We start from the raw sequence: 11,235 nt of genomic DNA, 5'->3' as shown, positions 1-11,235 counted from the left end.
ATGTATCTGTCTTCTGAACAGGCCAGCTAGGCAAGCTGAATGAGGGTGTGGTGGGAATTACCACCCCTATTCTAATGACGGAAGTAATCTCTGTAATCCTTTTAGGAATAGACTATTACTTTCAGTTTACTATTTTCCTAGGTAGAGGCATTCTAGTAGTTTCCACTTGACATTTCCCAAGATAGCCCTCACTGGATGAGTTAGGGAACCAATGTGGAGATTTTGCCATCTGATGAGCATATCTATTCTAATTATGTATTCTGTAACTGGGGAAAAAAACTGCAGAATGAATGAGTTCACAGACCCACTGGCCCCACTGTGAAATGGACCAGAGCTAAAATTCCATTGATCACCTGACCTCCGCAAGTTCTTACTCTGACTGGTAGATCTCAGTAGTGTTTTTGGTTCTTCTGGAATTAATGTCAGTTCAGAGCCAGTTTCCAGGCATCTCTAAAAGATCTGATTATGTATTTTTCTCCAATGTACACTTACACCCATGAGAGGCTGTAAGGGCCTCTGGAGAAGACTGGGAGAAAGAGTAACATCATAAATTTTTGGCAATGAACATAAATTCTTCCTTAAGGGAGACTGGCCTCCCCTTCATTCAAGGTTCAAATCTGGGAATTGACTGAGGAGCCATGATTCTGTATTTTTATGATTCAGATTAGACTTTTCTTCACTTGACCTAGAACTTTTCTTCTTATATAGATCAAATAAGAACTTAGTAGGCTTCTTATCTATTTTATTCTGTTAACACCATGATGGACTAGTCAACCCCATGAGTCTGCATTAGTCAGACTACTCTGATTGCTGCTTTGACCCTGCTGTCCATTAAGATAAGCACACTCACCTTTCCTTTAGTGCTGCCACTTGGCTCCTGCCACCCCATGATCCAATTCGTCCCATTGCATTTAAGTTTCACAATTCAGCAACTGCAGTTTGGCATCCTAAGGTCTGGCCTACAGAGAAGATCAATCACAAAGCTCTTCAAAGATGCTGGGACTCCCTCCCAAATTTATTTCTCACAGTCTTGTAAAACATTGGTCTTCTAGACCCTCCCAGGGTGGATGAATATGTCTAAAATGACAAATTCTCTCTAACATTCCAATCTCCATGAGCTTTTGCATCTCTACCTCTACATTACACCAAGGCAAGTCTGACATTTCAAACTTGTTTGCTGTGGGAACTTTTTAGTCCATGTATCAGCCAACCAACCAACCAAACTGTTAGAGCACTTTCTAATTCCCTGAGATGCAGTATCAGATGCAGAATCTCTGCTTAGTGAGCCCATATCAGTAAATTCTGAGGGATCCAACTTTATGTTCCTTCTACCATTATCCTACACCCTTATTGTCCAGTCCCACACATGTTCTCCAATTTCTGTCTAAGTTAGAAAACTCAAGTAGTTCTTTTGGAATGTAGCGCACCTCCTCACAGGCCACACTTTGTACCTCACCTTTTAGGGATCTGTTGAGACTTTAGTGTTGTTAGGTCTAGAAGCAAAGAAGGGTGGTGGGGCCCATCCCAAGGGAAATTAGCATTATTTTGCATGGAAACTACCACAGGGGAGGCCATTACTGTTTCCTCAGGCAATGCAGAGTTAATCTCCTCATATTGGGTGGAAAGGCTACTTGCACTGGCAAAGAAAACTCCTCAGAATGTAGGGCTCAATGTCTCCAGCTTTATCAGAGTCTTCTCACATATCCCCATGATAACCCTTAGGATCCCATTCCTTCCCAATCGGTACCCTCACTTTAACAGCAGACACCCTTGTATTATAATCCAGCCAGTTGTAGGGTGAGATTCTGCTTTTGATTCTCAGCAATTTCAGCCCTCAACTACAGGAGATAAGGATCTCCTTCAGGGAACACAGAGACTTTCAGGTCATTTGTACATTTGAGCTGGGAATTTGAATGCCTGACTTCATCCTTTTCTTTCACTGCATTGTCCAACAACATTAGGAACAGTAAGATAATCTCATTATATTTGTTAGTTTGATCAAAATGTTTAAAAGAATCATATGCAAAGAGATCCAGATCCTTGCTTCTTATAAGTGGATAATTAGGAATGTCCAGTGGTGGTATTTGTGTGTCAGTATTGCCAGATCACACCATGGACTATCAATGTTCTTGTCACTACTGGAAATAATCTTCAAATTTAATCAGGCTAGAGAGCGAATTCCAGAAACCCCAGAACCAATTTAGAAAACTCATCCATAAAACAATCTCTCTCTAGAACTACTGTCTCTGTACCAAGATCTCACTAACGAATTCTATGAAATACTTAGGAAAAAAATTAAATTATCTTAGTTAATAAAGGAGGAGAAAATATTTCCAAACTAATCTGATGAGGCCATCATAATCCTGATAAGAAAACCTGACAAAGGCATTACCAATTATAGAGCAATAACTCTCGTAAGTATAGTGTAAATATCCCTAACAAAACATTAGCAAAGCAAATGCAGTAATTTCTAAAAATGATAATGCACCGTGGCTAAGTGGTATTTATCCACTAATTCACGAGTGTTTTAACATTTAAAGTTCAATCGGTGAAAGCTACTATAGTGTCAAATGAAGGAAAAAAAGCACTGTGATGTGTTGAACATCATTGTTTTAATATATAAAGCCAAAACATATGACTAATTGTAAAATCGATTCATGACATAGAAAAAGAAATTCTCTTAGCAAGCTTGGAATAAAAGAAATTCTCTTGGCAAGCTTGAAAAAAGACATCTATGAAAAATCTACAACTTGCATCATACCTAATATTACTAAGATTGGGATTTATGTATGGTCTGCTCTTATCACTTCTAGTCAACATTTTATTGTAGGACTTGGCCATTGTAATAAGTGAAGAAAAAATAAAACACATATGGATTGGAATGGAATTAGTTAAATCATCCCTATTCAAAGACAACATGACTTCTTTTGGTAGGAAAAAAAAAAGAACTAAGGAATTAAGAGCAATAAAATCTTCTCAAACCATAAGTGAGGTTCATAATACCTGATGATACAAGATCAATGTACAAAAAACAATTATATTTATACATACTATGAGTCAACAATTGGAAAAGAAAATTTTAAAAATTCATTTTATAATTATATAAAAATACTCATAAAGTAAATAGGAATACATTTTTTAAGTCACGCAAAACTTCCATTTTTAAAACCACAGAACATTAATGGGAGAAATGGGGAGACATATCCATAGCTTGAAAGACCTAATATGTTTAAGAGTCCATTTCCCCAAAATTAATCTATAGGCTGAATATAATCTCAATAAGAATCACAACATTCTTATCATTCTTATCACAACATTCTTATCTATTCTAGCTTATCAGTTAGATAAGCCTGTACTAAAATTTATATGAATATACAAAGGGCCTAGAATTTTCAAAAACAATCTTGAAAAAGAAAAAGAATAAATGTTGGAAGGCTTGCACTACCAGACTTCAAGACTTATTATAAGTTATATTGATCAAGACAGTATGTCATTATCATAAAGATAGACAAATAAATCAATAGAATAGGAGAGAGGATCCAAATGAGCCCACATTAATATAGAAAATTGACTTGCAAGAAAGGTGACAAATAACTTCAATGAGGAAAGAACAGTCTTCTCAACAAATAGTCCCAGGACAAATAAATATTAATATGGAAACAAAAAATAATTCATACCATACACAAAAATTAGTTTGTACTGCATGATAGACCTAAACACAAAAATTAAATTGATAAGGCTTTTAGAAGACAGTGCACATGTGGCTCAGTTAGTTAAGCATCCAACTCTTGACTTCAGCTCAGGTCATGCTCTCACGGTTCATGAGTTTGAGTGGAGCCTGGGATTCTCTCTCCCTCTCTCTCTGCCCCTCCCCTGCTTGTGCGCTCGCTCTCTCTCTCTCTCTCTCTCTCTCTCTCAGAATAAATAAAAACAAACTAAAAAAAAAGACAATATGCAAGAATATTTTTATCATAATTAAAAACATTAAGAACATGGATAGGCAAGCTGCAATATCAGAGAAAAGTTTTCAAAAATATACATTCATAAAACATATTTGACAAAGGACTTGTATCCAGAATATATTCAGAGTTCCCATAACTTAATAAAAACAAAATAAAAGTAAATCTAATAAAAATATGGGCAAAAATGTGAACAGACACATCACAAATTAAGTAATACAAATGGCCGATAAATATATAAAACGGTATTCAGCATGATTAAAATCAGCAAAATGCAAATAAAAATGACAAATTACTAAATATCCAGTAAAGTGGCTAAAAAGTAAAAGACTAACAACATTGATATTGTAAGGACCTGGAACAACCAGAGCTCTTATGCATTGCTGATAGGTATGTAAAGTGATATAACTACTTTGAAAAAAATTTGGTAGTTTCTTTTAAATTGCTTATTTTTGGACCCAGCATTCTACTTCTAGGTATTTATCTAAGAAAAATGAAAACATATGTCTGTACAAAGACTTGGACAAAAATGTTCATAGCAGCTTTAATCACAATAGTTCAAACCTGGAAATACTCCAAATGTACATCTGCAGAAAACTGGATTAAACATGCTACTGTATGGCCATAAAACAGAATGCTACTCAATAATAATGATGAAAGACTTGTTAATTCACTCAACAACATGAAGATTCTCCCAAATAATGTGCAGAACGAAAGCAGCCAGACACAAATAGTACATGTGGAATGATTCCATTTATGCTAAGCTTTAGAATAGGCAAAATTTATCTAAAGTGAGAAGAGACTCATAATACTATTTGCCTAGATTGGGGTGAAGGGCGGATGAGTGGAATGGGACACTGAAAAACTTTCTGGGGAGATAAGAATGCCCCATATTATGATATAGGTGTGGAGTGTGGATTACTCAGTTGTATCTATGTTTTAGGATTGTACATCTATGATTTGTATAAAGTTATATGCCATTTCACGCTTCTTGGTTTCAGTTACCTAAAGTCAATGGTGGTCAGGAGCAGATGTCCTCCTGACATATTGTCAGAAGGTCAGTAGTAGCCTAACGCTTCATCACAACATCTACACCATTCACCTCACTTCCTCTCATCATGTAGGCATTTAATCATCTCATAGCATCAAAAGAGGAAAAGTGAATACAGTACAATAAGATATTTTAGGAGAGACAGAAAGAACACATTTGCAAACTCAGTATTTTGCTACAATTGTTCTATTTTATTATTATTATTAATCTGTTACTGTGCCTAGTTTATAAGTTAAACTTTATCATGGGGATGTATGCAGAGGAATAAAACATAGTATCGTGTTCAGTACTATCCACGGTTTCAGGCATCCACTGCAGGCCTTGCAAAGTATTCCCTGGGAATAAACGGGGAAATTACTGTATTTTGGTATGTAAAATTTACTTTAAAAAAAGTAATTAAAATACTACTACAATTAATAATAATAATCAACTGGCAGGTACAAAATGGATGAAAATATAGAGAAAATCAGAATGGAGGAATACTGATAACTGTAGAAGCCAAATATTAATTGGTTCATGGGGTTTCAGTATTCTATTTTATTTACTTGTTAATAAGTTTTAAATTTCCTATAATAAAAAGTTAATAATAATTTGATAGGCAATACAAACAGTAATCCTTATTATATTTTATGTGAAAAAATCGAATTGCTTACATATTATATATAAAAATAAAAGATTTTTTTAAACTTAAAAAAACAATTGGAACAAATCAAAAATAAGAAGACAAACAGCTCAATTCAACAGAGGTGAAAATTTGAACGGAAACTTCCCTAAAATACACAGATGGCCAGTAAGCATGTGACAATATGGTCAACATTATTAGTCATTAGGGAAAAGGCACATTAAAATCACAATGATAAGTCACTACACACCCATCAAAATAGCTATAGCAAAAAACATCAGCAATACCTAATGCTGACAAAGGTATTGAACAACTAATGGGAATGCAAAGTTAAACGTACACTTTTCAAACTCCTTAGCAATTTCATTCCTAGATATTGACACAAGGAAAACAGAAACACATGTCCACAGAAGGACTTGTAAAAGGATGTCCATAGCAGTTTTACTCCTAATAATTAAAAAACTGGATGGGGCGCCTGGGTGGCTCAGTCAGTTAAGTGTCCCACTTTGACTTAGGTCATGATCTCATGGTTCATGAGTTTGAGCCCCACATCGGGCTCTGTGCTGACAGCTCAGAGCCTGCAGCCTGCTTTGGATTCTGTGTCTCCCTCTCTCTCTCCCTGTCCCCCACTCGTGCTCGCTCTCTCTCTCTCTCTCTCTCTCTCTCTCTCTCTCAAAAGTACATGAACATTAAAAAATTAAAAAAAAACTGGAAACAAATCCAATATTTATCAACTGGAGAATGGGTAAACAAGTTTTAGAATATCCATACATTGGAAAGTGTTTCAGCAATAACAAGGATACTAATGATATTCACATCATGGCTGAATCTCAATAGCGTTGTATTAAGTAAAGGAAGCCAGAAACAAAATATCACACATTCTATAATTCTGTTCATTTGAAATTCTATGAAAGGAAAAAATAATCTAGTGATGGAAAGTAGATCAGCGATTGCCAGGGTTCAGTAGGTGGGAGGAGGAAATTGGCTGCAAAGGAGTAAATGAGAACTTGTTGGGATGAAGGAGATACTTGGTCTCGTGATTGTAGAAGCAATACTGTAGCTATATACATTTGACAAAACTCATAAAATCAGACACTTTAAAAGGGCAGATTTTGCATGTTTAAAAAAAAGTATTGGGACTGTATTTTTACATACTCAGGATCTATCTTCCATGGGAAGTTTAATTTTCTCCCTAGTACCGATTCTGACAAAATGACAAGTGTGATCGCAGAAACGACAGCAGTATAAAACCCATTAAACATGACATAGAATGGAAACTGGGCTTATGCTTTGGCACAGGCACCAAAAGTCTCAGGAAACACGAAGATCTGCTTAAACTCAGTCCTCTGTGACTCCGTCACAGTAAAACCTCCTCCCACTGGAATTGCTAACGGACGGCGTGGCTTTAAATACACAGTTCCCAAGTCAGTTCTAAGTAAAGGCCGACTTCCTACTTGCTGACAGTACCTTATGGTATCAAAGTGCTTCCGCAAGAAGTTGTTTCCTCGTGCTATTTCACAGTTTTCTGTCTTTCTTCTGAGTCAGAGAAGGAGAAATAGCTCAGTTGTTGATATCTGAATGGATGAAAATGAGGCACAGAAATAACTTGTCTATATTGAGAGACAAATGAAGCTAAAAAGGCAATGATTTGACTAGTGATGGGATCAATGTACCCACAATACTTTTCGTTTCTTTTTTTTTTTCTTTTTAATTGTTTTCAGGATGAAAAATTCAAACAGTATTCCTGAGAATTCAGGAGATGAGTGATATTCGTGGTATTTTTAAGCTCCTAGCTGTCATTTTTTTTTTTTCCTGTACCAGAGGTCATGGAATGCAAAGGGGGAAAAGGGGCATTCTTGATTTTTCGTATATCCTCATCTACAGGAAGCTGGCAATTCCAAGCGGCTGACAGTTTCCTAACAGTGTTTACAGCCAATTAGGATATTTGGACAGCAGCGCACGGAAGATCTGACAGAGAGGATCTGGGTTGGGCCTGCTGCTAAACTCAGTGCCCACAGTCACCCTTCTCAGGCTGCTTCTCAGAGCTGTGTCCTAGCAACAGGTATTTTAGAGATAAGAATGTGTGTATGTGTATCTCTGTGTTGCAGAGGGGGCGGGGAGGTGTTGAAGGGAGAAAAGGGGACACCGGAAGGCAGTGAGTTCCTGTTTTCTCTACAGAACTCAGCCAGGTACATTCACCATATTTAGTAAGTCTGACAGCCCTATGTCAGAATTTGGTGGGAAATCTCTCTCACTTTCCCTTCTTGCATCCCAGTGTTCCCCCCACTGATTCCGCCTCCAGCTGAGGCAAGTGCTTTGTGGAAAATGGATTGGCAAAGGAAAGGATGTATCAAGGCAAGAAGACCTCCTGGCCATTGCAGTGAACGGGGATCAACCAATAGTGATTATGCAAATGTGAAAAAGTTGAAGATACAAGAACAATTCAGGAGGCAGAACTGAAAGGTCTTGGTGATTCAACTGGGTGTGTGAATTAGGCAAAGAATTCTTGCCTGAGCAACTGACAGAGAGCAACATTTTCATCGAGCTAGAAAAACAGAAAAAAGATGCTAGCTGAGTTGGGAGTGACAGGGAAGTAGAGCCAGGTAAGGGATACATGTGAAATCCAACAGCAGTCTTCAACTGTGCAGCATACTTGTGGCCCCATGGTTTTCTGTTTGTTTATTTAATATTCTATGTGATGCTCTCCAGCCTTCTTTCTGTACACTTTCATGCCCACTTGCTTCACTTCCTCCATCCACTAACACTTATATTTAGCTTCTTTTAGTTCCTTGAATGTTCCTTGCCCTACCTCACATCTGTCACTTTGCAAATGTCTTCCTTGCTTGAGTGCTTTTCTCCCTCCTTCTAGTCCTCTTTCCATGGCTCACTCTTCAGTTTCCCACCTAGGCCATCGTTTTCCCTGGAAGCCTTCTCTGTGCCATTCCCAACCTCCCCATGCCTACAGGAGGCAATGCTTTGAGCTACTTCTACTTCCTCCCTCATAGTGCTTATCAAAGTATTGAAATTGGACCCTTAATTGTCTGTCTCCACCTCTCTATTGTAAGTTCTGCCAGACAGAAGCAATGTTTTCCTTGTCAATAAATGAGCCTAAAGAAACACAATAAAAGTTAAACACATATTAGTAGAATTGAATATTTTAAAAAGGATCTATCAAACATAAAACAAAAAACGTACAAAGGAACCCATATTCTCAGCCTTTGTATTCATTATGACATATCTTCATTTATATAAATTTATGTTTCAATTATAATTTATAATAATAATTATATATAATATAATTATATTTGTATACTATATCTCTTATATACCTATACATATTATTATATACATATATATGCAGTTGTCTCCCCTTATCCACAGGGGATATGTTCTAAGACTCCCAGCCAATGCCGGAAACCATGGGTAGTACCAAACCCTACGTATACTGTTTTTTTACTATATATATATATATATATATATATATATATATATATATACATACACTATATATATATACTATATATATATATATAGTATATATATATAGTATATATATACTATATTTTTACTATATATATATACAATATATACATAGTATAATACTATAGTACTATAGTATAGTATATATTACATATACTATATAGAGTATACTATACTAGTATACTACATATATATACTATATGTATGTAGCATACTAGTATATATAGTATATATACTATACTATATATATACTGTATACTATACTATATATATATACTGTATATATACTATATATATAGTATACTAGTATAATGTAGTATATATAGTATATATACAGTATATATACTGTTTTTTACTATATATAGTATATATATATACTATATATAGTATACTATATGTATACTATATATATACATATATATATAGTATATATGTATATATATAGTATACTAGTATACTAGTATACTATATATAGTATATATGTATATATATAGTATACATATAGTATATATATACTATATATATAGTATACTATATATATATAGTATACATATAGTATATATATACTATATATATATAGTATACTATATATATATACTATATACTATATATACTATATATACAGTATACATATAGTATATATATACTATATGTATACTATATATATATATACATAGTATATATACTATATGTATATAGTATATATACTATATGTATATAGTACATACTGAATGTACATATGTACTATATGTACTATATGTACTTAGTATATATACTATATGTATACTATATACATATAGTATATATATAATAGTACATATACTATACTAGTATATAGTATGTATACTATATACTAGTATAGTATATGTACTATATATATATATAGTGTACATATAGTATACTATATATATATATAGTACATATACTATATGTATATAGTATACATACTATATACTATACTAGTATATACTAGTATATAGTATGTATACTATATACATGTAGTATATATATATAGTACATATACTATACTAGTATATAGTATGTATACTATATACATATAGTATATGTACTATATATATAGTACAGTGCTATAGTATATATATAGTATAGTATATAGTATATAGTATATGTGTATATATATAGTATATATATAGTATAGTGCTATAGTATAATAGTATTATAGTATATATAGTATATACTATAATAGTATAATACTATATATATATATATATATATATATATATATATATATATATATATAGTATTATAACTGATAGGGAAGTCTGAGTGGCTCAGTGGGTTATGCATCTGACTCTTGATTTTGGCTCAGGTCATGATCTCATGGTTTGTGGGTTTGAGCCCCCCCTTCGGGCTCTGAGCTGACAGTGTGAAGCCTGCTTGGAATTCTCTCTCTCCCTCTGTCTCTGCTCCTCCCCCTACTTGTGCTCTGTCTCTCTGTCTCTCTCAAAGTAAATAAATAAACTTAAAAAAAATTAAAAGAACAATAATAACTAATAATAAAGTGGAACAATTATAACAATACACTGTAGTAAAAGCTTTGTGAATGTGGTCTCTTTCTGACTCTCAAAATACCTTATGGTATTTCACTCACCCTTCTTCTTATGATGATGTGAGATGATAAAAGGCCTATGTGATGAGATGAGGTGAGGTGAATAATGGAGGTATTGTGATGTAGTGCTACGCTACTATTAGACTTCTGAGGCTTCCTCAGAGAGAGGATCACCTGCTTCCAGACTGGTTGCCAGCCAGTAACTGAAATTGCAGAAAGTGAAATTGTGGATAAGGGAGGACTACTGTATGTGTGTACACACACACACACACACACACACACACACGCACACACACACACGTAACAGACTAAGAATAAGGAAATAGAATTCTATATGAAATTTTATCCTTGAACAGCAGAGTGTGGCCTTATATATGACATTCAAATACTTTGGGTATAAATTTTATCATCTGTACAAATAAGAGGATGAGAAAAGTTTTGTTTCTTCAGATTTAAGATTATGTAGATGTATAAAAATAAGCAACAGAGATAAATCTAAGGCTTGTCAACTGCCAGATGTAAACATAGATTTTCAAAAATAAGGTAGGAATTG

General features: G+C 34.4%; 1 long non-coding RNA gene across 1 annotated transcript; it reads right to left on the bottom strand.

Annotated features, from left to right (window-relative positions):
- Positions 1–5,178: 5,178 nt before the first annotated feature.
- Positions 5,179–10,799, bottom strand: LOC102899088. Its single transcript, XR_006599269.1, has 3 exons — positions 10,725–10,799; positions 7,100–7,206; positions 5,179–5,345 (listed from the first exon to the last, which is right to left on the bottom strand). It is a non-coding gene; the product is annotated as an uncharacterized LOC102899088 (long non-coding RNA).
- Between the last annotated feature and the right edge of the window lie 436 nt (positions 10,800–11,235).

This window comes from Felis catus, chromosome B3 (genome assembly GCF_018350175.1).
Source record: "Felis catus isolate Fca126 chromosome B3, F.catus_Fca126_mat1.0, whole genome shotgun sequence".
Lineage (NCBI taxonomy): Eukaryota > Metazoa > Chordata > Mammalia > Carnivora > Felidae > Felis > Felis catus.
Note: the sequence above shows the minus strand (reverse complement) of the source record. Positions and strands in the feature narration are given on the sequence as shown.